Genomic DNA, 27433 nt, shown 5'->3' with positions numbered 1-27433 from the left:
TTAACTCCACTAAGATACTGTAATATGCCTGAGAACTTAAAACTCCAGGTTCAAGGACAGTTTCTTTCTTTTTGTTATTAAACATTTAAATAGATCTCTCACGGGCAACGATCATACCCTTGCACTGTTTTAAACTGTACTTTTCTCAGTTTCCTGCCCTATTTGATTTAGTGAAATACTTTCTACCCTGTTGTTTTATTATTTATTTATTATTCCATTAACTTCTGTATGAGTTGACTTGCCTGGATAGTATGCAAAAAAAACGATGCTTTTTAGTATATATCAGAATCTGTGACAATGAACAATTTTAGTGGGAAAAAAATCTGTAGTTTTAAAACAACTAGATACTGGCATCAGCTTCACGGAACAGAAAATAATCCAGGTTTGATCTTTGAAGTGAACTGGAATTCACCGTTTATGTATTGTTCAGAAGTCTGGCTCCTGCCTTGGCTCCATCCTCATCTACCCCAATATAAACCGTGGTTTTTCCACCTTAACTCAGATTCACCTGAGGACTTTTGAGTCTACTGCCCATTGATTGTAAGCTATTAAAAGCGTGTTTGTACTCCTCACTTGTCTCTGAGTGCAATCAGTTGCGCTACAATTTTAATAGCTTACTTTGAAGCAGGATGGAAGCCTTTTTGAAGCCAGACATGCTCTGTCCCCTGAGAGCCCGGAGGAATTTGCCTACTGGATGGAGTGCTTCCAGTCCTATCTGACAGCCACACAAGACGTCTTCAACTCCGATAGTCTCCAAAGGTCTGCACTTCTCTCTCAAGTTGGACCCAAGGGGTTCACTGTCATCAGGGACTATGCAACTTACAAATCTGCCATAGAAGGATTGAAGCCCAACTACATAAGGCCTCAGAACCACGGGCTGATGAGGCACCGGCTCTCTCAACGTTGGCAACATCCGGGTGAATTGCTGGACAATTATGTCCTTGAACTGAGGGCCCTGACTAGAAAATGTCACTACGAAGTGGTCATAGCCCAGGTGAGAGAGGAGGAACAAATCCGCGACTCCCTCGTGGCAGGAGTGAGGTCAAGGTACATGAGGCAGTGACTGCTGGAGTTGGGGAAGAAAGACTTGGCCAGCACCCTGGAGCTGGTGTAAGTGCTCGAATAGGACCAACTGGGAGCTGACAACTTCATGGGCAAAGTGGTGCCTTTTCAGAAGACCACATCATTGAGTGCTGGTGACCCCTGCAGCCCCAGCACTGACTGCTGCCACCACATGTGATCAGGGATGCAACATCTGTGGACAGGCAAAGCACCTCCGTGCCTGATGCCCTGCGAAGGACTCCGTGTGGTCAGGATGCAGTAAGTGAGGGCACTAGGTGAAGGTCTGCCGGGGTCCAGAGAACCCAAAGAGGGCACCTGCATGTGCAACCCCCCGAATCAGCATTCGACCTATGCCCAAGTCTCGAAGTGCTGGCCTCAGCCTCTCCGTATTGCTCATCACCAGCATCTGCTGCACCTCCTGGCAAGACCTGACTCTGGAAGTAAAGCACCGCGGAAAGCAACGGCAGCCATCTTGCTGCGCCTCGAGGTCAACGTCACCCAGTCCTCCTTTGGATCAAGATGGAGGGCAGCCATCTTGCTGAGCCCTGTGGTTGACGCCATCTTTTCTGCCCGCGGGCCAAGAGGAAAGAGTCGACATCGGCTTGGGGAGCAACGTTGTTTCTGTAGCATTGGCATCGGTCATCCTGGATCAGGCAATACCTCATCAATTAAATAATTCAATGATGGAGGTGAGAGTAAACGGACACTTGACTGATTTCTTGACTCTACTGAGAGCTTTATAAACTCTTTGACAGCTCTGTGGAACAATTTAAGAGTGTATCCGACTGACTATTGTATTTTCCAAGCTTCACACTCGTACTCTGCGATGATCCAAGGGTATTGTATAGTGCATCTAAATGTGAAAGGGGAGAATTTTGTAAGTTCCGATTGTATATACTGATGGATTTGTGTGCTTCTGTGGTGCTGGGCTAGGACTTCCTGTGTCACCTTAAAAGCGTGACCATGGAGTACTCTGGCCCACTTTCTCCAATCACAGTGCAAAACAAAAGATCCCAAAAGCCGGAATCCACATGCGGTCTCTCCACCCTAAATATTGATCCCCTCCACTGTTTCTGAACCTGAATCCCATTTGCAAACCAATAGCAACAAAGAGCAAGTGATACAGTGTGGGGGACCAGGAATTTATTTGAGCTGAGATACAGCAGCTGGTCAAAGAAAATATCATTGAACCCAGACTATAGCCAAACAATTAAATGTTTCACACTCCTGGACATGTATCCCCTCCGCCCCCCGAATCTCAAGCATGATAAATGAAGTTGCGCAGTATCAGGTCTATTCGACCATTGTCCTGAAAGATGCATACCATCAGTTACCGATCCATTCCGAGGACTGCCCCTACACAGCATTTAAAGTAGATGGTTAGCTTTATCAGTTCTGGAAAGTCTATTTTGTTATCACTAATGGGGTCTTGGACTTCCAGAGACAGATGGTCAAAATGGTCGATGAATATGGGTAGTTGAAGGCCACCTTCCCTTATCTCGACAACGTCACCATTTGTGGACACTCTCTGGAAGAGGACGACACCAACTTCCAGAAATTTCTCCCCACGGCCAAGGTCCTGAATTTTATGTACAACTTCAGTAAGTGTGTGTTCCAGACTAAACGTCTGGTGATTTTGGGCTATTTGGTGGAGAATGGTTTCATTGGTCCCGATCCTGATTGAATACACTCCCTGTTAGACCTCCTAATCCCAAAGACCATGAAGCCCTTAAGGTGGTGCCTGGGTTTCTGCTCCTACTAAGTCCAGTGGGTCTCTCACTATACAAATAAAGTCCTCCCCCTCTTAAAAATCCACCTCCTTCCCATTATTGGCTGAAGCCCAGGCAGCTATCAACTATGTTTGGAGCTACAAAGTTCACCATGCATGTGGTGGATGAGAATGCACCTTTCCAGGTAGAAAGCGATGCCTCTGATAGAGCTCTGGTCGCTACCCTTAACCAGGCGTGCAGACCAGTTGCTTTTTTTTCTCTGCACCCTACAAGGCCACAAGCTTCGGAACCCATCAGTGGAAAAAAAGGACCAAGTCATTGTAGAGGCCATCAGGTACTGGAGACATTACCTGGACGGCAGAAAATTTACACAGCTCACCAACCAGCAATCAGTGGCATTTATGTTTAATAATGGAAAAAGGGGCAAAATAAAGAATTATAAGATGGCTAGGTGGAGGATCAAACTCTCCACCTATAATTATGACATAACATACAGGCCAAGTACTCTCAATGAACCTCCAGACACCCTGTCAAGAGGGAGTTGTGCCTCTGCAAATACCCACCAACTGTGGTCACTGCATGATGAGCTTTGCCTCCCAGTTATCACCACATGTTTCATTTTATCAAGGCATGCAATCTGCCCTACTCCATGAAGGATATCAGGGAAATGGCCAGGTCCTGCCAGGTCAGTGCTGAGTGCAAGGTGCACTCTACTGCCCCGACAAAGTGCACCTGATAAAGGCATCCTGGCCCTTTGAACAACTCAGTGTTTATTTCAAGGATCCCCACTCTTCCACCAACAGAAACATATACTTTCTCAATGCCATCAATGAATATTCACATTTTCCTTCACCATCCCCTGCCCAGACATGACCACCACCATGGACATCAGGGCCTTGCACTCTATTTTCACCCTGTTTGAGTATCCCAGCTATATCCATAGTGACCAGGAGTTATCATTTATGAGTGAAGAGCTAAGTAAGAGGCATTCCCTCAAGCAGGACGACCAGCTACAATCCCCGGGAGAACAGGCAAGTTGAAAAAAAGAACACAACAGTATGGAAGGCCATGAAATTGGCTCTCTAGTCCAAAGGCCTTCCAGACTCACACTGGCAATGTCCTACCCACAATGCTCCACTCCCATAAGGCCACTCCTCTCAACAGCGACCAACAGAACTCAAAAATGAGCTCATGTTTACTTTCCAGAAGAAATCCATGTCTAGGACTACTCTCCCAGCTTGGCTAATGGCACTGGGACCAGTCCTGCTGAGAAAGCATGTGAGAAGAAGCAAGACAGACTCCCTGATTGAGAAGGTGCACCTGCTGCATGCCAACCCAACATATGCATACGTGACATTCCCTGATGGCAGAGAGGACACCATCTCGATCAGAGACCTGGCACCCACTGGAATTGAGGATCCAATTCCTCAAATGGGCCAATAATTACCGAGTACCCCAACCAGAGTTCCGGACGACACTGCTCAGGAACTGGTCCAATCCACTCCGCGACCAGTACCACAGGGGTCCAGGAAGTTCAGGAAGCCCAAACTCCTCCAGTACTGTGGCGCTCAACCAGAATAAGCAGACCCCCTGACAGACTCAATTAGTTTTTTTCATGAATGGCCTCTGGAATTCACTGTCTATGTATTGTTCAGATGGCTGACTCCTCCCTTGGCTCCACCCTCCCCTTCCTCAAAATAAACCCTGGTTTTCCTGCCTTACCTCAGATTCACCTGAGGACTATTGTGGCTACTAGCCATTGATTGTAAACTATTAAAAGCGTGTTTGTACTCCTCACTTGTCTCTGAGTGCAATCAGTCACATTACAATCTATCCACAAAAAAACAAGAACAATCCTATCATCCATTTGTCATCCTCTAAGTCTGCTGCTGGTCATCATCAATGTGATCATCCACAATCAAATGACAATTATTGTTTTGGTCTATTTGTCAAAAGGTGACTTATACTCTATATAAATGGTTTCAAAATTCATATTAATCTCAATGGAATTTCTCCAAATTTCCACCAAATGAGCCAAGATGAAGTTTGATATTATAATATAAACTGCCAAAGATTAATTGAACAAAGCACAAGAGAACATTAGGATAACTATATATGTCGAGGACAATCCATTGATGGGCTGAACACACTGATTTCAGATTTACTGTATGAGTACATGATCAACCCTGAGATTCTTTTTCCTGCGGGCAAGGCAGAATCACCACTTACTGGTAGTGCAAAAAAAAAACTCTACTCAACGAACACATGTAAACAAATAAAGAAATGTAAACAAACTCCCTTTTTGTTTCTCTCCTTGTAATTTCCTGATCAATCTTTTTAACTGTGGACAAGTGATTTTGCAAGTAAGATGCTATGATAGGGTTAATGATGTAGTTTCAGGAAAAAAATAGATCAGTAAATGCAAAAATAATTTCTACTCTATCATGAGGAGATACATTTTTTCAAGGACATCCAAGCCTATTTTAAATAAAAGGCAGGACAGTTTTATTTTTCTTTGTGTGCGAGGTGTTCATTGATGTTTAGAACTAACAAACCTTGCTAGCATTAACAAAGGAACAGCAATGGCATATTCACCAGACAATGTCAATTCAAAATAATAGGTTTTATTTAACTATTAACAACGCAACTGTTCATACTTATCTTTAAACTTTACTCTAACTTAATTCCCACTGTTCACAAATGTAGGGGTGTGTGAGAGAGAGAGAGAGAGAGAGAGAGAGAGAGAGAGAGAGAGAGAGAGAGATAGAGAGAATCCAAACCATTACAGTTTAAGCTTGATTCTGGAAAGGTCAATTTTAAAGTCCAGTTTCAAACATTTCGTTGACCTTGATGATCTTTTTAAATTGTGGTTCAGAAGTAATTATGAAGCAAAAGTGAAGCATCAGATTTATTTAAATTGTTGCTCAAAAGCAATTGTAGAGGCTAAAATGATATATAATTTCTGTATTAGTATATTTACGGTACTGCTTGTTTAGAATTTTTATGAATTCTGTGAAGCTCATAGAGTGTCTGGGTTTTTGAGAATGTGGGGGCGGGGGGGGGGTTGGAGGTCAGTTTGCCGCTGTGGATCAACAAGAAGCCTTGTTTGACGGTTTTGTTTTGATAATGTTTGATGTCCTCAGCCTCAAGCTGTGGTATTTCAAATATCTCAAGTTATCTTAACTATTTCAAGTTATCAAGTAATTTCAAAGATTTGTAAGTATTAATAATGTTTCTACAACTGAAGATATCATATTCTATCAAATATGAAATGCAACAGTTTGAAATTGTATTTACATCAATAAACAACATTAAACTGAAATTGTTGGATTATGTTATGGAACAGAGAACGAGATGAATGTCAATAATCTAAGTTAAACATACCAACATTTAGAAGAGAATAGGTTTCTACAGCAATAATGAAGTATTTTGAAACATAAAATCATTAGACTTCTTTAAAACTCACATATTTCTTTTGTAGAGTGGTTTTCAAGACAATGTTTCTTAATAAGAACAAAATTTTTAAATACTCCATCCAAATGATTTTGCACAAACTTCCTCCTATTTTTCTAAGGAGTTATGGAGTATGCATCTTTCACAATGATTTCAAACTTCTTAATTTAAGGTGACCATTCCTCTGGACACAAATGACGCTGCCTCTCTTTTCTTAAAAGAGCAGTCAGAGTGGCTATTTTCTTTTAAAATACCACTGGATGTCCCTTCTTTGAATAAGAAGAACACAAATACTTTTCAAAGGATTTTGAAACTTTTCTTCTCTTGACAGAGAAAGTAATCCTCCATTCACAGGAAGTTTTTTCCAACTGATTTCTTCAATAATTTTCTTTCACAAAATCATGTGACATGACATCATCACTGATTCAGTTTAATTTCTTCAAAAAATATATGACCTCATTCTCATCCAAAGCTATAAGTAGATGACTCCAAATCATTTGCACAGGTCGCTAAAATGGTACTTGAGTTTTGAAACAACTACCCGGAAAATGCTGAATGTACACAAAAATGCTTTTAAGAACCACACTTCATACTTGAGTTTTCAATTAAGATAACTTCAATTCTTATATAGCTCTGCCTTTCTAAGACACATCAATTCTGAAAATGACCTCACTTCTGAGTGTATTGCAAACGTGATGTGAACTGTGTGTGAATCTGTCCAGCCCACAAACTAACTTTACTAAAAATATATTTATGAAATAGAGTTTAACATTAAACTAAAGTTTAACATAAATCTGTAACAATCCTGACCTTATATTTATAAATAACCCACCTTAAAAGAAATAAAATCTCTTAGAGTCAGACTAGATTTCCTTTACTCTTAAGGAAAAGAAAGAATAATGTTATTCCTTCAGAACATACCACAGATCGGCAACATTCAAAATAAATGTTTTAGGCCTAAAATAGATGAATAAATCTAGAAGGACATGGAGGATGATAAGATCAGGGAAGGGCTTGTTGATATTCTAGAGAATGTGGGTATCAAGGAGGAGGAGATGTTGATTAAAGTGAATGCATCCCCTGGGCCTGATGGGATCTATCTCAGATTATTGAAGGAGGAAAGAGAGGAGATCACTGGGGCTTTGACAGGAATCTTTGTATACTCTCTGGTTACAGGCAAGGTCCCAGAGGATTGGGGAATATCCATTGTTATCCTTTTGTTCGTTTGGGATAATCCAGCAAATTATAGGCTGGAGAGTGGTAAGGAAATTATTAGAGAAAATTCTTAGGGATAGGATTTACTCACATTTAGTAAAGCATGGACATAATAGTTAGCATGGCTTTGTGAGAGAGAGATCATGCCTTATGAACAATAATGTTTTTTGAGAAGATAATTGACAAGAATAGAGCAGTGAATGTTGATTACATGCACATAATTAGAGCATTCAACATAGTCCTCATGGAAGCTGATCCAGAATTAGAATCAGAATTTATTGACATGAACGAGTCATGAAATTTGGTGTTTTGTGGCATTATCATAGTGCAAACATTCACATTATAACCATCTTACACCATTACTATAAATAAAAAAAAACAGTGCATGAAAAGTAGGGCAGTGTAGTTGGCTCATTGATTATTCAGGAATCTGATGCCAGCGGGGGAAAAAGCTGTCCTTGTGCCACTGAGTGCTTGTCTTTAGGCTCCTGTACCTTTTCCTGATGGAAGCAGAGTGAAGATGGCATGGCCTGGGTGGTGGGAATCCTTAAGGATAGATGTTGTTTTTTTTAAAGACACTGCCTCATGTAGATGTCCTCGATGGAGTGAAGTTGGTGCCTATGATGTTGCAGGACGAGTTAACAACATTCTGACGTTTATTCGTGCCTTGAGAATTGATGTCTCCATTCCAGACAGTGACACAACCAACCAAAATGCTCTCTACGGTACACCTGTAGAAGTGTTTTGAGAACTTTTGGTGATACACTGAATCTCCTCAGACACCTCACAAAGAATAACTGCTGGCGAGCCTTTTTTATGACTGTGTCAACATGGTGCCTCCATGACAGATGTTGACACCTAGGAATTTAAAGTTCTTGAACCTCTCCACTACTGAGCCCTTGATGAGGACTGGGTCACATTCCTCTGACTTCCTTCTGAAGTTCACAATCATTCTTTGGTTTTGCTAACATTGAGAGCAAGGTTGTCATTACACCATTCAATGAGTTGATCTTTCTTCCTCCTGTACACATCCTCATTGCTGTTTGTGATTCTGCCAACAACAGTAGTTCCACAGTGGTTAGGAAGATTGTATTAAAATTGGCTTAGATAGTGATGGAGGGGTGTCTCTGGGTGCAGTTCTTTGATCTAAAAAAATTTGTTGTTTGTGACTCATGTATAAATGACATGGATGAAAATGTAGCTGGTCTGATCAGTAATTTTGATGACAACTCAAAATGGAGGAAATATGGATAGTAAGGAAAATGATTATAGATTACACTAAGATATAGATCAATTGGAAATGTGGCAGTGAAATGGAAAATGGAGTTTAATCCAAGCCAGTGTAAGGAATTGCATTTTGGGAGGTCATATGTAAGAGTAAATGGCAGGAACTTTAGGAGCATTGATGTACAGAAGATCTTGGGGTACAATTCCTCAGCTCTTTGAAAGTAGCAACACAGTAGATAGTGTAGTAAAGAAGACATGGGATCCTTGGGTTTGATGGTTAGGGCACTGAGTATAATAATTAGGAAGCCACATTGCAACTGTATGAAACTTTGGCTTGAGCCACATTTAGAGTATGGCATGCAATTCTGGATACCACATTCCAGGAAAAATGTGGAGGCTTTGGAATAGGTGCACAAGAGGTTCATAAGGATGTTGCCTGGATTAAAGAGCATCATCTATAGCAGGGGTGTCAAACTCAAATTCACGGAGGGCCAAAATTAAAAACTTGGACTAAGTCGAGGGCCGAACTAAATATTTATTGAAAATTTTCAACAACATCTGCATGTTTTCTCTTCTTTCAACATATGTAATGTTAAACTTTTTCTTTTTAAAATAAATGTTTAATAATAGTTTTGGATAAACTCTTTCATTGTCATTGTTATTGTCATTGGCCCATTTCCTTTAGCATTCTGAAACCGTGCACATGACGAGTCAATGGGGAATGATTAAAGCAGTGGTCTTCAAACATTTTCTTTCCACCCACAGACCACCTTAAGCAATCCCTTACTAATCACAGAGCACCAATGGCACAGGGACGCGAGTGGAAAGAAAAAGGTTGAGAACTGTTGTATTGTGGTAACTCCACATCTGGTTAGGTTAATTATTAGGCAAGTGGTCAGAGAAGGACCCCCCCCCCCACCCCAAGAAAGGCTTAAATCACAGGAACAAAATAAGCTTCCGTCTCACTGCTCCCAATCTTACACACAGTTCTGATGTGGAATGTGGGGTCGCAGCTCCACGTTCACCCAAGTTCAGGTGCTGTCTGTGTGGAGTTTGTACGCTCTCCCCTTGTCTTGGACCAACAGGTCGGTCGCCTGACGAAGGCACCCGAACCCCCCGTTGAAACGCCGGCGTCCGGGGCGGTGGAGGAATTGGCTGAGAAGAGCGCGTTGCTCCCACCCCCCTCCCATGGTTGGAGAGGGATTAAATTGCGATCTCATGGCGCCGGGCTCGTCTCAAACAAAAGCAGGGGAGGCAGGGTCCACCGCACACAGAGCGAGGGGGAAGGCATAGCCAACGAGACGTTTGGTCCGGCGTCGCGCTGAAGCGCAGACCCAGCGAGGATGGTCCCCAACTCCAGCTGCGTCTGTGTGTCCGGGAGTTGGGCGGGCTGAGTGCGGCGCTCTGATCCCCGGGATTCGGGACTCTGAGATCCCTCCACACCTCCGGCATCTTCACTTTCACCTTCAGTGTACATGCGCTATACTGGCGCGGCGGCTAGTGGGCCAACTCTAATATATATTTAATATGATCTTGCGGGCCAAAGTTTTACATGTGTGATCTATTGGGAAATGACGGACAAATTGAATTGTCTTCTCTGGAGGGTCAGAGGCTGAGGGGTGACCTGACAGAAGATATAAAATTATGAGAGGCATGGAAACGATAGTCTTTTTCCCCAGGGTGGAAATATCAAATGCTGGAGGGCATAACTATAATTGTGTGGAGAAATGTTTAAAGGAGATTTATGAGGCAAGTTTTTATATAGACAGCAGTAGGTGCATGGAATGTGCTTTGAACAGAGGTGGTGGAAGCTTAAGAGGCATTTAGATAGGCAGGGAATGGAGGGATATAAACCATCTGCAACAGATAGGGATAGTATAATGTGACATCATGTTAGGCACAGACATCACAGGCCAAAGGATTGATTCCCTTGTTTTACTTTTCTACTAAATTATAGAAAGTGTTTTGAAGATTCTCACTGTGAATCTTGAACAAAAATTGTGCATGTATAATTTGTATCGTAACATGCATGTTGAGAAATTTATGAATTGTCTGAACCCATTATTTATACCATTATCATGGAATTTTATTGTTCCCCATCAGCAACCCAATAAATGTGGAACTTATGAGGCATTTTTACGATGGTGCTCTCTATTATTATCATCATTAGGTGATAAAACTTGCATTCCCCATCCTCTGAGCAGTAACTTGCATTGTATCTGTGCTAGTAAAAATTACATCAGAAAGAACTGAAGAAGAGTCTAAGTGAAGGAGGTTTGCCTGGTGATGGGTGGGATTTTGGGTCATTAATTTCTGATACATCTGGTATCTGAAATCATACTTATAACACCGTCAAGTCAAGTCAGGTCTATTGTCATCTGACTGCACAAGTATAACCCGACGAAACAGTGACCTTCGTCCCTCGATGCAACCAGACAACCCACATACAGATAAATTAAATATATGCAGGACTAGTATTCATGTGTACAAATAAATATATAAACACTGTTTTGTAAATATGACAGTCTCTGATAGTTATTGTGAGCAGTTCCTTTGGTTGTTCTGCATTCTCACAGCCTGAGTGTACAAGCTCTGATACTCCTGCATCACTTTTCCCAATGGGAGTCGCTGAAAGATGCTGTGTGTGAGTTGGAAGGGTCTTCAATGATCTTGGTAGATCATGTTGATGTGGGGGAGGGGGTGGGAAGGAGAACTCCTCTACCATTCTTATGGTCCTGTTGATCAACCTCTGATCCATTTCTCTGCAGCAACTATATCCCAGTGCTCTCGATAGAGCACCTGTTATAACCATATAACAATTACAGCATGGAAACAGGCCAATTTGGCCCTTGTAGTCCACATTGATCCAGGTACCCTCCTCTAATCCCACTTACCAGCACTCTGCCCATATCCCTCCATTCCCCCTCCCATCCATATACTTATCTAACTCTTTCTTAAATGACAAAATTAACCCTGCCTCCACCACCTTTCCTGGAAGCCCATTCCACAAAGTAACCACTCTCTGAGTAAAGAAGTTCCCCCTCATGTTACTCTCAACCCATGACCTCTTGTATCCATCTATCCTACTCTCAACTGGAAAAGCCTTTCCACATCAACTCTGTCTATCCCTCTCATTATCAAAAAACACCTCTATAAAATCCCCTATGTTCCAAGGAATAAAGATCTAATTTGCTCAATCTTTCCTTGTATTCCAGATGCTGAAACCCAGGCAACATTTTTATAAATCTTCTCTGCACGCTTTCTATCTTGTAAATATGCTTCCTATAAATCGGTGACCAGAACAGCACACAGTACTCTAAATTTGGCCTCACCAATGCCTTGGTGACCTGTAGTCTTGCCTGCTTCAGTCTTCTCAGAAAGTGCAGTTACTGTTGTGCCTTCCTGATAAGGGAGGCAATGTTGTATGTCCACAATAGGTCACAAGTTAGTGAACTCCAAGGAACTTGGTACTCTCCACTCTCTCTACTACAGAAATGTTGATGTGTAGAGGATGGTGGTCATTCCTGGCCCTTCTGAAGACCACAATCATCTCCTTTGTCTTGTCCAAGTTGAGACTGAGGTTGTTACTCTCATACCATATCATAAGATTTTACACCTCTTTGTAGTTTTGTTGCTGATGAAGCCCAACTACTGTTGTGTCACCTGCAAATTTTATGACACTGTTGCAGCTGGATCTGGCGATGCAGTCGTGGGTCAGTAGCATGAACAGGAATGGGCTAAACAGGCCCTGAGTTGTGCCAATGCGCAGCATGACGCTGCTCAATGTTCTGCTACTGACCCAGACAGACTGTAGTTGTTACATTAGGAAATTCAAAATCCAGTTATAGAGAGAGGTGTTGAGTTCCAGTGAGGACAGCTTTTCCTCCATCCTCTAGGGAATGTGAATGTGGAGTTAACTCATTCCAGAAATTGTTGCCTGTTAAACAGGAATGTGAAGATAATAAATTAGTAAATTGTAATGTTTATTCCTTAACCAGCTCCCTGTAATTTTCTAAGCATATTTATATTATTTCAATCATTTGGGTATCTGCATTCTGCTTGCCTTGAGAGACAGATTTTTTTGATCAAAATTCTAGGAAAACTTATTTTACGAGTGTTGGCGGCACACCAGCACCTGGCCATGTGGTGTGCTGCCAACAATTTGGCAATTAACACTCAGAAAACCTAGGAGATCATTGTGGACTTCATCATGCTGGAAGCCACACTCATGCCCCTATTTACATCAAATGGTGTCCATATTTCTGATGATCTCACCTGGCCCCTGAACTCCTCTATCCTGATCAAAAAGGTACAACAGCAAATTTATTTTCTGAAGAGCATCAAGAAATTACACCTGTCTCAGGATATTGAAGCATTTTTGCTGCTGTACCATTGAGAGCATACTTACCTATGGTATCTCAGTGTGGTATGGCAATTTTCTTGTATCGGACCGTAAAGCACTTCAGCGGGTGGTGAAAACTGCCCAGCCGATTATCTGAAAATTACCCACCATTGAGAACATCTATGAGGAATGCTGACTGGGCAGGATGAAGAGCATCATTAATGATGCATCAAACTCAAACTATGGACTTTTTACTCTTCTCCCATCTGGTAAGTGCGACAGGAGCCTTCGCTCTTGAACTAGCAAGCTCAAGAAGAGCTTTCCCCCCCTAAGTCTGTGACCCTGCTGAACTTTAAATCACAGCGCTGAGTGGTACTGCACTCACATGTACTGTCAGTACTTTTATAATTGCTTGCTGAATGAGCTTGTTTTTATTTGCATGTAGTCATTTGTATTTGCATATAGCACTATTTTTTTTTAACTTCTTGTTGGATGCTAATTGTATTCATTAGCTTTGTATTTTACTTGGCTCAATGACAGTTGAATCTAATCTAATCTAATTTTAGAATGAAGTGATGTGAGAAATGGGAAAATATAATTAAAACTGTGAAAGTATGAATACCATCAGACAGAAAGTAAAGAAAGATACTAACAAGGGATTAATTAGCTGTTATATCAGATCTCTTTTCAACATGATAAACTTTCACAATGCATTTATGCTATTTGATCTTTTCCTTGTACTAAATTCAACCCACCTATTCAATGCTTTTAAATCTTTATTTTAAACCTTATTTCTGTAATTTAATTGTAATTCCAGGATTCTCACAAGACTGCATTAATCACAGATGGATTTATCCAAATAAACATCTGTTCTCGGTTTCAAAATATTGTTACAAGCCCAGAGGACCCATAAACCCAGCAGCAATAGATATTCACTAAGACAAATGGTTACATAATCAAAAGTTGCTTTTAATTATCTTTAAACATGAAAACAGAATCACACTTCAACTTATCACTATCGACTTAACTAACCTAACTTAACCCCATTCTAATTCTAAGCGCACGTGTATGTAATGTGTGTGTGTAAGTTCAGAAAAGTTCTTTGGTTCACAGTCCAATCTCATTTCTCTAAGTTCACTGGTTGCAGGCAATTTTTTTTATGTGCACATAATTTAACATTTATAAAGTTCACCAGACTTTGGTGTTCACAAGGTAAATGGTTACTGCTCAGGAAAGTTCTTGTTGGTTTTCAGAGAGAGATGTGTTGTTCAAGGACCTCCACAACTGATTCCTTTTTAATCAACCACTTCAGTGTCTTGCTGATGAAACTTTCCCCATCAAGGTTTTCCAGATGATAACCTCTTTCTTTCAGCTCATCACAGAGTTCCTTTTTGTTTAATTTATTCCAAGTGAAACATTTGACAGTCAGTCCTCTCCTCTTGCATGACTCACAAGGGCTTTGACCAGGCTGAATTAAGAACTCATAACCTGTCTTCCAAATGGGGTTTCCACAAGCTTGCCAGCTTGTCCTGTTCCAGTCTCAGCTGCTGTAACACTGTAGAAGTGATCTCTCTCTCTCTCTCACACACACATACACACACACACACACACACACACACACACACACACACACAAAGAAAAACCCTGTTTGACTCTCTCTGCTTGCAAAACAACATGACCCTCTTAGAGTGGAAAGTTCTCTTCCAAACAGAAGGTGGCTTCGACAAGCTCTTTCATCTGTTGCCTTTTTGTAAACAACAATCCATTAGTGAAGTATCATGGGCACACTCCAAAGCTTTTGCAAAGACTGTTGGCCCCAACATGTCTAGCATGGGGCAGAGCTCCAGTATTTTAAATAAGATCTGTTTTAAGGTGTTTGTATGCGATCTTTCTCAATTTATCTCCCAAAAATATATCTATATACTCTGTCACAATATACTGTATCTTTAGCACAGTAACTCTTATTTCTATCAGCTGGTTAACAAGGGGTATACTTATGTAGTATTTATTTTGTATATTTATAATATATATTTTAAAAATGTTGTATTCTGGGATATCAACATAACAGTAATGGTCACTGATACTTTTATAGTAAGTTCATGTTTCTTGGCATACTTTCTGAAATGTGGTGACCAGAATTTGGCACAAAACTCCAAATGGAATCTAAACAATTATATACAAAAGCCTTTCTTGCATTTGTAGTATTCACTCTGTTTGTAAAGCCAAAGATTACCACATGGTTTTTTAAAAGCCTTCTAAATTTGTCCTCGCACTACCAAAGGTGTGTGAACATAAAACAGGGGTGGGCAAACGTGCTTAATATAAGAGCCACATGATACACTTCAGAAGTTTGAGAGCCACAAGACATGAAAAATATTACCTACACATGTTTACACATATACAAATTTTGTTACAAAAATTATATATAATTATTAAAAAATACATGTACATAATATTTAATAATTTATGCAGTTTTTAAACAGTTGATTTGTAATTATTTCAATAATCATCTATATTGTTAGGTCTGCTTTGTTCATGAATGAGTGAGACAAACACCAGGCTGAGTCGAAATCAGGGTTCTTTGTTCTTTATTACCGGATTGTAACACTTGCGACTAACAAAGTTAGTCGGAGAATGCATTCTGCCGTTATCAGCAAAATGGTGATTTTTTATACCCTTGGATACATGCTTAGAACATCATCATATCATTACTTGTCCAATGACTAAAACTGTTGCTATCCTTTCCCTGCTAGCTTCCTGCCTCTCAATCCATCAATGTCTCTCTTATCTTGTAAGTACAAGGATGCATTTACATCTTGTTACAGCCCTGTACATTCCCATCTCATGATGTTTTACCTAACAGGAGTACAAGGACACCTCCCCTTCTTGTTACTGCCCTGTACAGGGTAACTCCCTACACATTCCCATCTCATGATGTTTTACCTTACAATATATATACCAAATATTTTGTTTATATTGGTTTGTCTGTGTTTGGGGAGTCGGTAGCTCAGATGGGCATGCGGGGAGGGCCTAGATGAGAGTCCAAGGGAGACCAATTAACACTTGTGGTAACTGAACATTGAATACTAAACATTCTTTGCAATACTGCTGAACTCTGTTCAAACAAAAACTCTTACTGTTACCTGGTGTATTCTGGATCAATGTTTTGTGATGTTCTGAGATCTCGCCACTAAATCTCACAATATGCTCTCCGTTATTTCTTCTTTATGAATTTCACTTGTTCCATTTAAAATAAAATAACCATGGCCTTGGGTGAGTACGGAGGAGTGGAACAAGTTCTGTGGGGCCTAGTTGGAAATTTTGTATGCTATCTGTACTCAATGGTGGAATTTAGAAGGATGAGAGGGAATCTCATTGAAACCTACTGAATACTGAAAGGGCTGGATAGAGTGGACATGGGGAAGATATTTCCAGTAGTGGAAGAGTCTAGAACCAATGGGCACAACCTTGGAATAAAAGGATGCTCCTTTAGAACAGAGATGAAAAGAATTTTCTTTAGCCAGAAGATGGTGAATCTATGGAATTCATTGCCACAGATGGCTGTGAGACCAAGCCATTGCGTAGATTTTTAATCTGGACGTCGATAGATCTCCTCGATAGAGGCTGATAAGGGTATCAAAGGTTACGGAGAAAAGTCAAGAAAATGAGTTTGAAAGGAAAAAATACCATTCATAATTTGAATGATGGAACAGATTTGATGGGCTAATTCTTCTCCTTCATCACATTGTCGAACCCACAATGTTCCCCCCTGTTTGCCAAGCACCTGGCCCCTGCCCCACCACATCAATCCCATTTTCCCCAATTGAAGCTCTCCAAATGATTGATTGTACTGGAGCTTGATCTCATGGATTCCCAGCAGGGCCCTTCTACAATCTGAGTTCTTATTTTCTGTCTGAGTTGAGTAAATCCTGCTGAGTTGGAGCATCCTGGAGCTGATTTCCATTCAGAATATCAGATTTATTGTCAGAGTACATACATTATGTCACAGGCAACCCTGAGATTTTTTGTTCTGTGGGCATGCAATAATTACATCTAATTGGTAGTGCAAAAAAATTGTACACAGCTTAAACATGTAAACAAATAAAGAACTTTAAACAGATAATGAATGTAAACAAACTGAATGCAATACAGAGGGAATAAAAAAGAAAATCAATAAAGTGCACAAGTAAGAGTCCTTAAATGAGTCTGATGGTGGAGGGGTAGTAACTTTATATGAACCTGGTGGTACGAGCCTTGTGGCACCTATACCTCTTTAGTGATGGCAGCAGTGAGAACCGAGTGTGTGTGGTGTTGAGAAAAGTATCAGATTTGGTGGGTTCAAAGAGAGACATGTTTGGACACAAGGGTTTGCAATCACACATATTTATTAGCACACAACTATTTATAAAATAGCATGGGAAAATTGTAATGGGAATAAAATATACACGCACAATTTATAAAAGTGTGGGAAAACATTAAACAGTACACAATTATGAATTCACACAGGGGGTGCCAACATTTGTACACTATAAGCAGGGGTAATACACATCCGTCCTGCACCCCTGATTGTTGGGAGGGCAGCTCTGGTACAAACGGTACCTGCAGGAGTACACACACATGCTCTCAGACCCCTGATTGTCAGGAGGTATGGCTCTACTGCAAGTATCAATCTATAGCAATTTGAACTATAGCGATTTATTCACCTTCAGTGCAGAGCACACCTTATCTGCAACCCTTCCAAGCGACGTCGACGGTGGTGACCTGGCATGGAACAGTGTCTGGAGCTATCACCATAAGGCAGCGAGCTCCCGCTCAAGGTTTCAGGGCTGAGGGGAGATTCTGCGACGTCAGCATGCCAGTGATTTATGGAGACGTGTGCTCTCTGGAGAGAGTATTGTGGGGGACCCCACCGTGGAGGTGGAGTTTCCCATGCGCTCCCCACTTGACCTTGAGCAGCCTCACGTCTGCCTTATCCCCACTGGAGGTGGCCCCTGACTAATCAATTTTTTGAACTCTCCCATCCCCGTATCCCCACAGGAGAAGACTACCTTCAAAGTGTTCCTCTTCTCGATATGAGGGTCTATGAAATGTTTACCTCAACAGATTGTTACTCAACAGATTACTGTGATCGAATCACAACTGTGGCACTACACCAGCTTTTGTCACTAATTATGCAGTTCTGTCGCTTAAAAAAAAACTCTCCTGTAAGATAGGCAGCAGCTGTTGCCATGGAAACATTATCACTTGCATGTATTGTAATCATCCTGAACTGTAGTAATGATGTCTTATAAGTCGTGTCAGGGGATTAAAGTTACAATTTGTAGACTCAAAGTTATTGTTTATAAGTATACCATCATTTTTAAAATATATATTTTAGTTATTAGAAAACAAAGTAATAACCATAGGTACATGATTAAAATATTAACAAATTATCAAAAACCTTCATGATTCTATAGAAAAAACCTAAAAAAGACCCTAATCATCCCCCCCCTCCAACTCTACCCCTCCCTTAAACCAAATTCTACCCCACCTACCTCCCTCAGGAGAAAAAGTAACTAAGAAAGAGTTCGGGAGAATAACTCAAATAATTTATTCACTATATGATACAGAGATCCAGCAGCACTCATGACCAGTTTCAAATTAGTATAGTCCAAATGTGGGCTCCAAATCTTTTAAAAAACATAATATTTATTCCATAAATTATGTTATCTTCTCCATTGGTATACAAGACTTCATTTCTGAACGCCATCCTTGTAAATTAAGCTCCATTTGATCTTTCCATGAAACAACTATACATTTCCTTGCTACTGCTAAAGTTAATTGCAAGAACGCCATTTGAAATTTATCTAATTTATTAAGCAAAGCCATTTCAATAACTTACCCAATTAAAAAATCTTTGAGTTGAGAGAAAATTTTATTTTCAGGATATTCTGCAAACAGTCTCTTAATCTTGCCCCCAAACCCTTGTCACAAGACCAAACTGAATGCAAAAATGCATCCTTTTGCTCATTACAGTGAAAACACAAATCTGAAGCACTCAGTTTATATCTTTTCAGATGCTCTGGAGTTAAATATAATTAGTGTATAAAATTATGTCACCAACCTATACCTAACATTAACTAATTTTGTCATAGTATCTCTATTAATCTTCCTCCAACAATCCATGCAATTTGAATTCCCAAATCCTTCTCCCATTTAAGTCTCGATTTATGCAATTCCATCTTAGGCACTTTTTGTTGTAGTAATTTATACATTTCCGAAATAAACTCTTTCTTTTCCCCCATCTCGGATCAATACTTCAAATATCAATTCTTTAGGTAAATCCAAATGTCTCCTTAAACAATCATACAACATTGATTTAAGTTGATAATAACAAAAAAGAGTACTATTAGCGATTTGATATTTTTACTTCAACCTCTCAAATGTTAAACAAAATGACTCACTTGAAAGCAATCATTTATTGTTCTAATTCTTTTCTGGTTCCAAATTTTAAGGAGGCTATTATCCATCGTAAAAGGTAAACTTTATTATGAAGTAAAGGAGTATGTATAGATAATCCACCTGAAATTCCTATAATTTTACTAACCTCCTCCCACATATTTATCAAATGAAATAAAACTGGAGATTTATAACTATTAATAGTTTTTTTTCATCCATTTATAAATAAAACGCTCCCTTCTAACCTCTCCAATTCTCTTCAATTCAATATCCAACCAAGTAACAGAACTATCTAAGTCAAATATTCTATTAATAATTTTCAATTCATCTGCATTGTTATAATTTACAAAATTTGGAATCTGCATACCGCCTAACTCATATTTCCAAGTTAATTTTTTGCATAGAAACCTGTGCCAACTTCCCCTTCCATAAAATTTTACTCGCCAAAACATTTAAATCCTTAAAAAATCTTTTCAGTATCTTACAAGGTATATTCTGACAAAAATATTGTAGTCAAGGAAATATATTCATTTTGATACAATTCACTCTTCCTACTAACATTAACAGCAAATCCTTCCATTTATTCAAATCCTTTTTTATTACGGACAATAATGGTAGATAATTCAAATCTACTAATTGATTTATATTTTTATTCACTTTAGTACCTAAATACTTAATATAATTTGACCATTTAAATCCTACTGTGCCTTTACATTCAGAGTAATCTTCTTCTGACAACAGCATAACTTCACTCTTATTCCAATTCGCTTTGTAACTCCCAATACTGTAACGATCTTTCCTGCAATACTGTACCTTCAAGAATTCTTTTGGGTCAGTCAAATATACCAATACATCACCTGCAAATAAACTGTTAAATGTTCTGTTAAATCTGATGTAATTCCATTTATTTAATCTTCTTGTCTTATTAATTGCGCTAAAGGTTCAATCACCAATGCAAACAAGGCCGGGGACAAAGGACACCCTTGTCTTGTAGATCGCTCTAAATTAAAGGAATCCGATAAAACTCCATTAGTCATCACTTTCACCTTAGGTTGTTTATATATTGCCTTAATCCAATTAATAAACATTATTCCAAACCAACATTTTTCCAGTATCTTAAATATGAAACCCCATTCTACCCTGTCAAAAGCTTTTCCTGCATCCAATGATAAGACCAAAGGTAAATGGGATTCCACCTTAGGTTGTTTATATATTGCCTTAATCCAATTAATAATCATTATTCCAAACCAACATTTTTCCAGTATCTTAAATATGAAACCCCATTCTACCCTGTCAAAAGCTTTTTCCTGCATCCAATGATAAAGCCAAAGGTAAATGGGATTCTTGCCTGGAAACATTTATCAAACTAATCAATTTAACCACATTATCTGCTGAACATCTCCCTTTAATAAAACCAGTTTGATCACTATGAATTAAATTTGGTAAATAGTGCACTAATCCATTTGTCAAAACCTTATTGAATGATGATTATAAGATTTTGACTAACAAAATTGGCCTATAAGACCCCGGGTTTAATGGATCTTTATCTTATTTAAGAATTACCATAATAATTGCTTGAGAGAACGATTGCAGAACAGATTGCATATCCAATAACTATTGAAGAATTTCCTCAAATACTGGAAAAACTAAACTTTGAAACTTTTTATAAAATTCTACCGTAAACCCATTCTCCCCTGGAGATTTACCATTCAGCATAGAATTCAAAGCTGTTCTAATATCTCTCAGACCAATTGGTCTTTCCAACTGACCCCTACTCCAGTCATTCAATCTGGAGTCCACTTAAGAACTCCCCTATTTTACTCTCATCCTGTCTTATATCAGATGTATACAATTTCCTATAAAATTCCTTGAACTGTTCATTAATAGCTTGCAATCTATAAGATACCCTTGAATTCTTGCTCACTGCTTTTATCCTTCTTGATATTTAGTTCAGATTTCAACTGCCATGCCAATACCTTATGTGTTTTATCTCCTAACTCATAATATCTGATTAGATTGTTGTAGTAGCCTTTCAACTCTAAAAGTTTGTAACGTACTATATTCCAATTTCAAGGCATCCAGTTTGCTCCTCTTCTCCTTATTCTTTTTCTCCTTTTGTAACTCCTTTTCTAAAACTCAAATTTCCCATTCCAACCTTTCTGATTCAGATAAATACTGCTTTTTCAATCTAACTGTATAGCTAATAATCTGTCCTCTCAAAAATGCTTTAAATGCATCCCACAATACTAGTCACCGAATCTCTATTTCCAAAAACTGTTGAATTTGTTTTGTTATAAACTTACAGAATCCCTCATCTTTTAACAATGATGGATTAAACCTCCAACGATAAGAAGGTTGTACCAATTCAGTCTCAACATACGTCAACAACACTAAAGAATGGTCAGATAAAAGCCTAGCTTTATATTCAGTCTCCACTATGCTATCCATTAATTAAGTCAACATTAAAAAAAGTAATTTCTAGAATAAGTATGATTATTGTGCTGAATAATATGAATAATCCCTCTTTTATTTTCATATTCCTCCATACAATTAAATTCAATTCCTTCATCAAAAACAATAAACTTCTTTGCCATTCTTTTCTTATGTACAATTTTACCTGATCCATCACTGAATCCAAGCAACAATTAACCCCCCCCCCTATTATTATATGCTCTTTAGATTCTGACTTATTGATCAAGACTTCCTGAAAAAATCTTTCATCATTGACATTTAGTGCATAAATATTTGCCTAAGTCCAAGATTCTGCAAAAATCTTACAATTAACTATCAACACTCTCCCAATAGCCTCATATACAGATTCCAAAGTAAAAGATAAATTCGTATGAATTAAAATTGCAATCCCTCTGGCTCTTGAACTGAAAGAAGAATAAATAACTTGACCTACCCAATTTCTTTTTAATTTTTGTTGTTCACTATCTGTTAAATGTGTTTCTTGCAAAAAAGCAACATCTACTTTAAATTTCTTAATTAATTAGACTCTTTCTTACGTTTCATTGTAATATTGAGCCCATTCATATTAAAAGTAGTAAATTTTAGATTAGCCATCCACTTTATCATCTCCATAGTCTATGCAGCTAGATTTCCATCCTAACAAATCAAAACAAATCACCCCTTTAAAGAAAGAGAAAAACACATACATATATATAAAATACACACACACACATATATATATATATATATATATATATATATATATATATATATAAAAATAAAAAACCTTACTCCCAACTCCTTAACCCCCCCCAGTAACAAGTCCCCAAAAACACAGATAGGGACCCAAGCCGCTAAGTGATTGACAGTTTCAGCCAAGTTAAAATGTGTTCACATCCCTCCCCCAAACAGATTTATCACAACTTCAATATATGGCAAGTTTCCTCCAATTCTTTGTTCACTTGATCTTCATCAATCGAACCCTCTTCAGAATCACTCGAACTCTCTCACTGCTTTTCCTCCAATTGACCTTTCTTCCCCTTCCAAAACTCATCTCCACTTTCATTCTTTCTCGTTTGAGGTGGGGAAGACCGCCCTTTCTTAAGATCTGGCAAAAACTTCACAAATTCCAAGACCTCTCTCTTGTCATCAAAAAAAAAACGAGAATTATAGTTACCATAGAAAATTTTCAACACAGCTGGGAATCAAAAAGCAAATTTATAACCTTTCTGCCAAAGAATCACTTTTGTAGGGTTAAATTCTTTATGCTGTTTAATAACATTCTGACTTAAGTCCACACAAAAAAATACCCTTTTGTTTTGAACCATCAATGGTTTTGAATTTTGTACTGCCAGTCGCAAAATTAATTCCCTATCTTTATATCCCAGGCATCGAATCAAAACTGATCAGAGTTGCTGACCAGGCATTGGTTTACATCTTAAGGCTTTTTGTTCTCTGTTCAATTCCAAACCCTCTGAAAACATTTCAGTGCCCAACATCTTTGGTATCCATTCACGAAAAAACTTTACTGGATCTGATCCTTCAAACTCTTCTGGTAGTCTGCCTTCCTTCACATTATTCCTACCGATCTGATTCCCCAAGGTGTCAATTTTTTTCAATAAATCTTCCTTCTCATCTCTCCATCCCATAAAAGAATCGTATGTGTCAAATGTCTCTTGATATTGACCAATAGATTTAACACAGTCCTCCAGTATATCATCCATCCTCTTCATTTTTTCTTGCACTTTATCCATCACCTTTGCATGTTTCACCATTTCAGCCTTAACAGTAGAAATATAATCTCTAACACTAACCAGTTGTTGATTAACGGAATTAAAACCCACTGACATGTGTTGTAGGATAATTTGAAACTGACCATCAAAATAATCTTTATATTCAGTAAAAGGCCTTCCCTGACCAGTCTTAGGTTTTTCAGGAACTTCTTCTGGATCACTAATCAGCTCTTGCCCAGAGCTGTGTCCATGTGGTTGATCCTCTCTTCCTTCTGCTGGCTCTTTAAGTTTCTTCTCAGTCTCCTCAGCTCCCCTCTCCCCCCTCCCCTCGGGTATGGGGCCTACTCTCAGTCAATCCAGACTCGCTGTATTGACGAGTAGCTGATCCCCGGAATTTAAAATACTTGGTATAGTAGCACGCATGCGCACTGTCTCATCTGCTTCAGGAGGGGATCTCCGGATGCCATCTTTCCTGGGACTCCTCAGTCCGGGTGCCAGTGCTACCGACAATGCTGCCGGTGGTCGATGCTGTCCACGGTGGGGGTGGGGGGGGGGGAAAAGGAATAATCGAGGTCACAGGCTCTGCTTCTAAGGTAGGCCAAACTTCTAAACTTACTGATGGTCTTAAAGTCAGTTTCTTTGTAGTTTGAGCTCTTGTTTTCTTCATAATTGTAACTGATTGCTTGTTAAATGACAGTTTAAAAACGTTGATGTAGTTTTAGGTCACTTCAACTCTGCTGGAAGAGATGATTCAACATGTCTCTCTCCTACACCATCACACCACACCCTCCCCATAAGTAGACCATCACTGATCAAACCATAGCAAGAAACATTGTATATATTTTGTCATTTGACAATTACAGCATCACCCCAGAACCCCCATTAATGCTTTGGGAGCATTTATTAAAAAAAAACACTAAATTGGGTAACTTTCAGTCCCAACTCCTCCTACCTAATGTTACAGTGATCAAGCACAGGCACTTGTGGCACCCATTCGATGAGAAAATGAGTGGGAAAGATATCCTGGTGTTACGAGCCCAGAAAAATGGGGGACTCTGATACACCCTGGATAAATGCCTGCCAGCCCACCCTCCCCTACCTCACCATGGGATGGAATATCAACAGGCACCTGGGCTGTGTGTAGGGAGTGCCCAAACATGAGGCAAAGACACAGGATGTGCAAATCAAGAGTTCTGGCATTTGACGAATGACCTTGCACTGCCTGTTCACAGACCTTGGTGGTACGGGTGCTCACATTTGTCAGGCAATCCAGAAAAACCAGGCATATGAGTTGGTGACCAAACAAATTCCTTTTTCTGCCCTCCCATCTGACACTGGGGAGCAGCACCTAACACAGTGACTCTGTTTGGTTAGGTGAGGGGGAGGGGGGGGTGAAGGGGTACTGGTGATGCGCTGTTATTGAATTTGATTATGTGCATGTCCAGCATTCGGAAGGCATTTATATTCATCCACTTGATTAGTATCTTATTTTAGAACATGTCTTTTTGTTCCTTGTTTTCGTTTTAGTTGTTACATGCACATAAAGTCATTGATTGTCATCACAGTAATTCCAGAGTTATGTGGCTTCTGAGGGGTGGAACGTTATGTGAGGAGGGATTGTGGCCTACCTGTCTATCTACCCCCTGCCCCATCTGGAACTTATTCGCAAGTCGCATCACCGGCAAGGTCGGGCTCCAGCCATTAATTACACATCACCTGTCAATTAAGGTTGGGCTTCAGCCTTTAATTAGTGCACACCTAGCTGTTGGCTAATTCAAATCACTCAGTCACGATTGACTAAACACACAAATTAAAACACCATTTACACCAGCACAGAGCACATTTCATTCTCTCTGCCTCGAGGTGATAGCTGAGGAAACCGCTGCAAGCGATGGTCACTACTGTGGATGTTACTTGGAAGGTTTGTGGATAAGATGTGCACTGCACTAAAGCTGAGCCATAGTATCGCTTTAGTTCAAAATGCTCGCAGTAGAGTCGCACTTCCCAGCAATCATGGGTCTGAGAGTGTGTGTATATCCTTGCAGGTACCATTTGTACCAGACCTACTTTCCAATGATCAAGGGCCCAGGACAGGAGTGTTTACCCTTGCTTAAAGTGTGTGAAAGTTGGTATCGCCTATGTCACACATGTCAAACTCTGGCCCGCGGGCCAAATTTGGCCCGCGATATAATAATATTTGGCCCGCAAGATCATTTCAAAAATGTATTAGAGGTGGCCCGCTGGCCGACGCGCCAGTACAGCTAATACTATAAATCCCAGAATGCATTGGTGTCAGCCCGCTAATCGCCCCCACCTCCTCTGTTTACGTTGCAGGATCTCACGGTGGACTCTGGTTTTGGGGCCTGACCGGTGTCAGGGGAAGCCAAGGCCGCTTCCCAGCGCCTGGAACCGGAGGCCTCGGGCCTGGCCTCACCAGGACCATTGCCCACTCCCCCTCCCTGCCGCAGACCGACCCGCGACTCACGGTGACGGGGCCGCTGATCCGCTGAGATGCCACCCTGCAGCGAGAGCCGATGCCCCCGCACTGTCGTTGTCCAACCCGATCGCCCGCAAACCCCGCCCTCCCGCACACAGGCCTGAGTAAGTATTATGAACTTTAATCTCAGGATAAAACGATCTTCCAATAGTTTCATGTCACAGTGATAAATATATTCCTGGTTAAAAATGGTCCTGCACCTGGATACAAGCTCATTAGGCATAAAACTTGAAAAGTGTGTAAATCAAAGGATATCTGTACCAATGGAAAAAGGGCATGGCAAATAACCCTGCTAGAGTTCATGCCCACAATCAGTCACCCATTTGATTGTTTCAGGAATCGTGTTATTCTCCCACATTCTCAATAGCCCTCAGATTTTACTATTCGACAGCACACTAGCAACATTTGACAAATCCTCTATAGAGAAATATTATTTATTGAATATTTTATTTCTCATTTGTTAATGTTTCTTCTGGAAAGAGTTTATCCAAAACTATTATTAAACATTTATTTTAATAAAAAAAAGTTTAACATTACATATGTTGAAAGAAGAGAAAACATGCAGATGTTGTTGAAAATTTTCAATAAATATTTAGTTTGGCCCTCGACTTAGTCCAAGTTTTTAATTTTGGCCCTCCGTGAATTTGAGTTTGACACCCCTGGCCTATGTGAATTAATAATTGTGTACTGTTTAATGTTTTCCCACACTCTTTTATAAATTGTGCACATTTGTATTTTTTACAGTAACATAAATTGTGCGTGGGTCTGTTTTATTCCCACTAACATTTTCCCATACTCTTCTATAAATGGCTCTGTGATTGCAAAACCTTGTGCCCATACTCATCTCTGTGAAACCACCAAATCTGATACTTTTCACAACACAATAGTGTGCTGGGTGGTGTGGGTTTTTGATGATTGATGTTGCTCTCTGTCTTCAGTGTTCTTTGTAGATATACTCAATAGTGGGGATGGTTTTGCCTGTGATGTCTCAGGCTATGTCCACTACATTTTGGAGGGCTTTATGCTCAGGGATATTGGTGTCCTCATACCAAACCATGATATAGCCATTCAGCACACTTTTCACAACACCTCTGTAGAAATTCGTCAGAGTTTCTGGTGTCATAACAAACTCCTGAGTAAGTAGAGGTGCTGACAGGCACTCTTCATGATGGCATTGGTATGTTGGTTCCAGAAAAGATCCTCTGAGATAGTGACTCCCAAGAACTTAAATTTGCTCACCCTCTCCAACTCTGATCCCCCAGTGATCACTGGATTGTATACCTCT

The sequence above is a fragment of the Narcine bancroftii genome, chromosome 1, assembly GCF_036971445.1.
Source record: "Narcine bancroftii isolate sNarBan1 chromosome 1, sNarBan1.hap1, whole genome shotgun sequence".
In the NCBI taxonomy this organism is placed as follows: Eukaryota; Metazoa; Chordata; class Chondrichthyes; order Torpediniformes; family Narcinidae; genus Narcine; species Narcine bancroftii.
Note: the sequence above shows the minus strand (reverse complement) of the source record.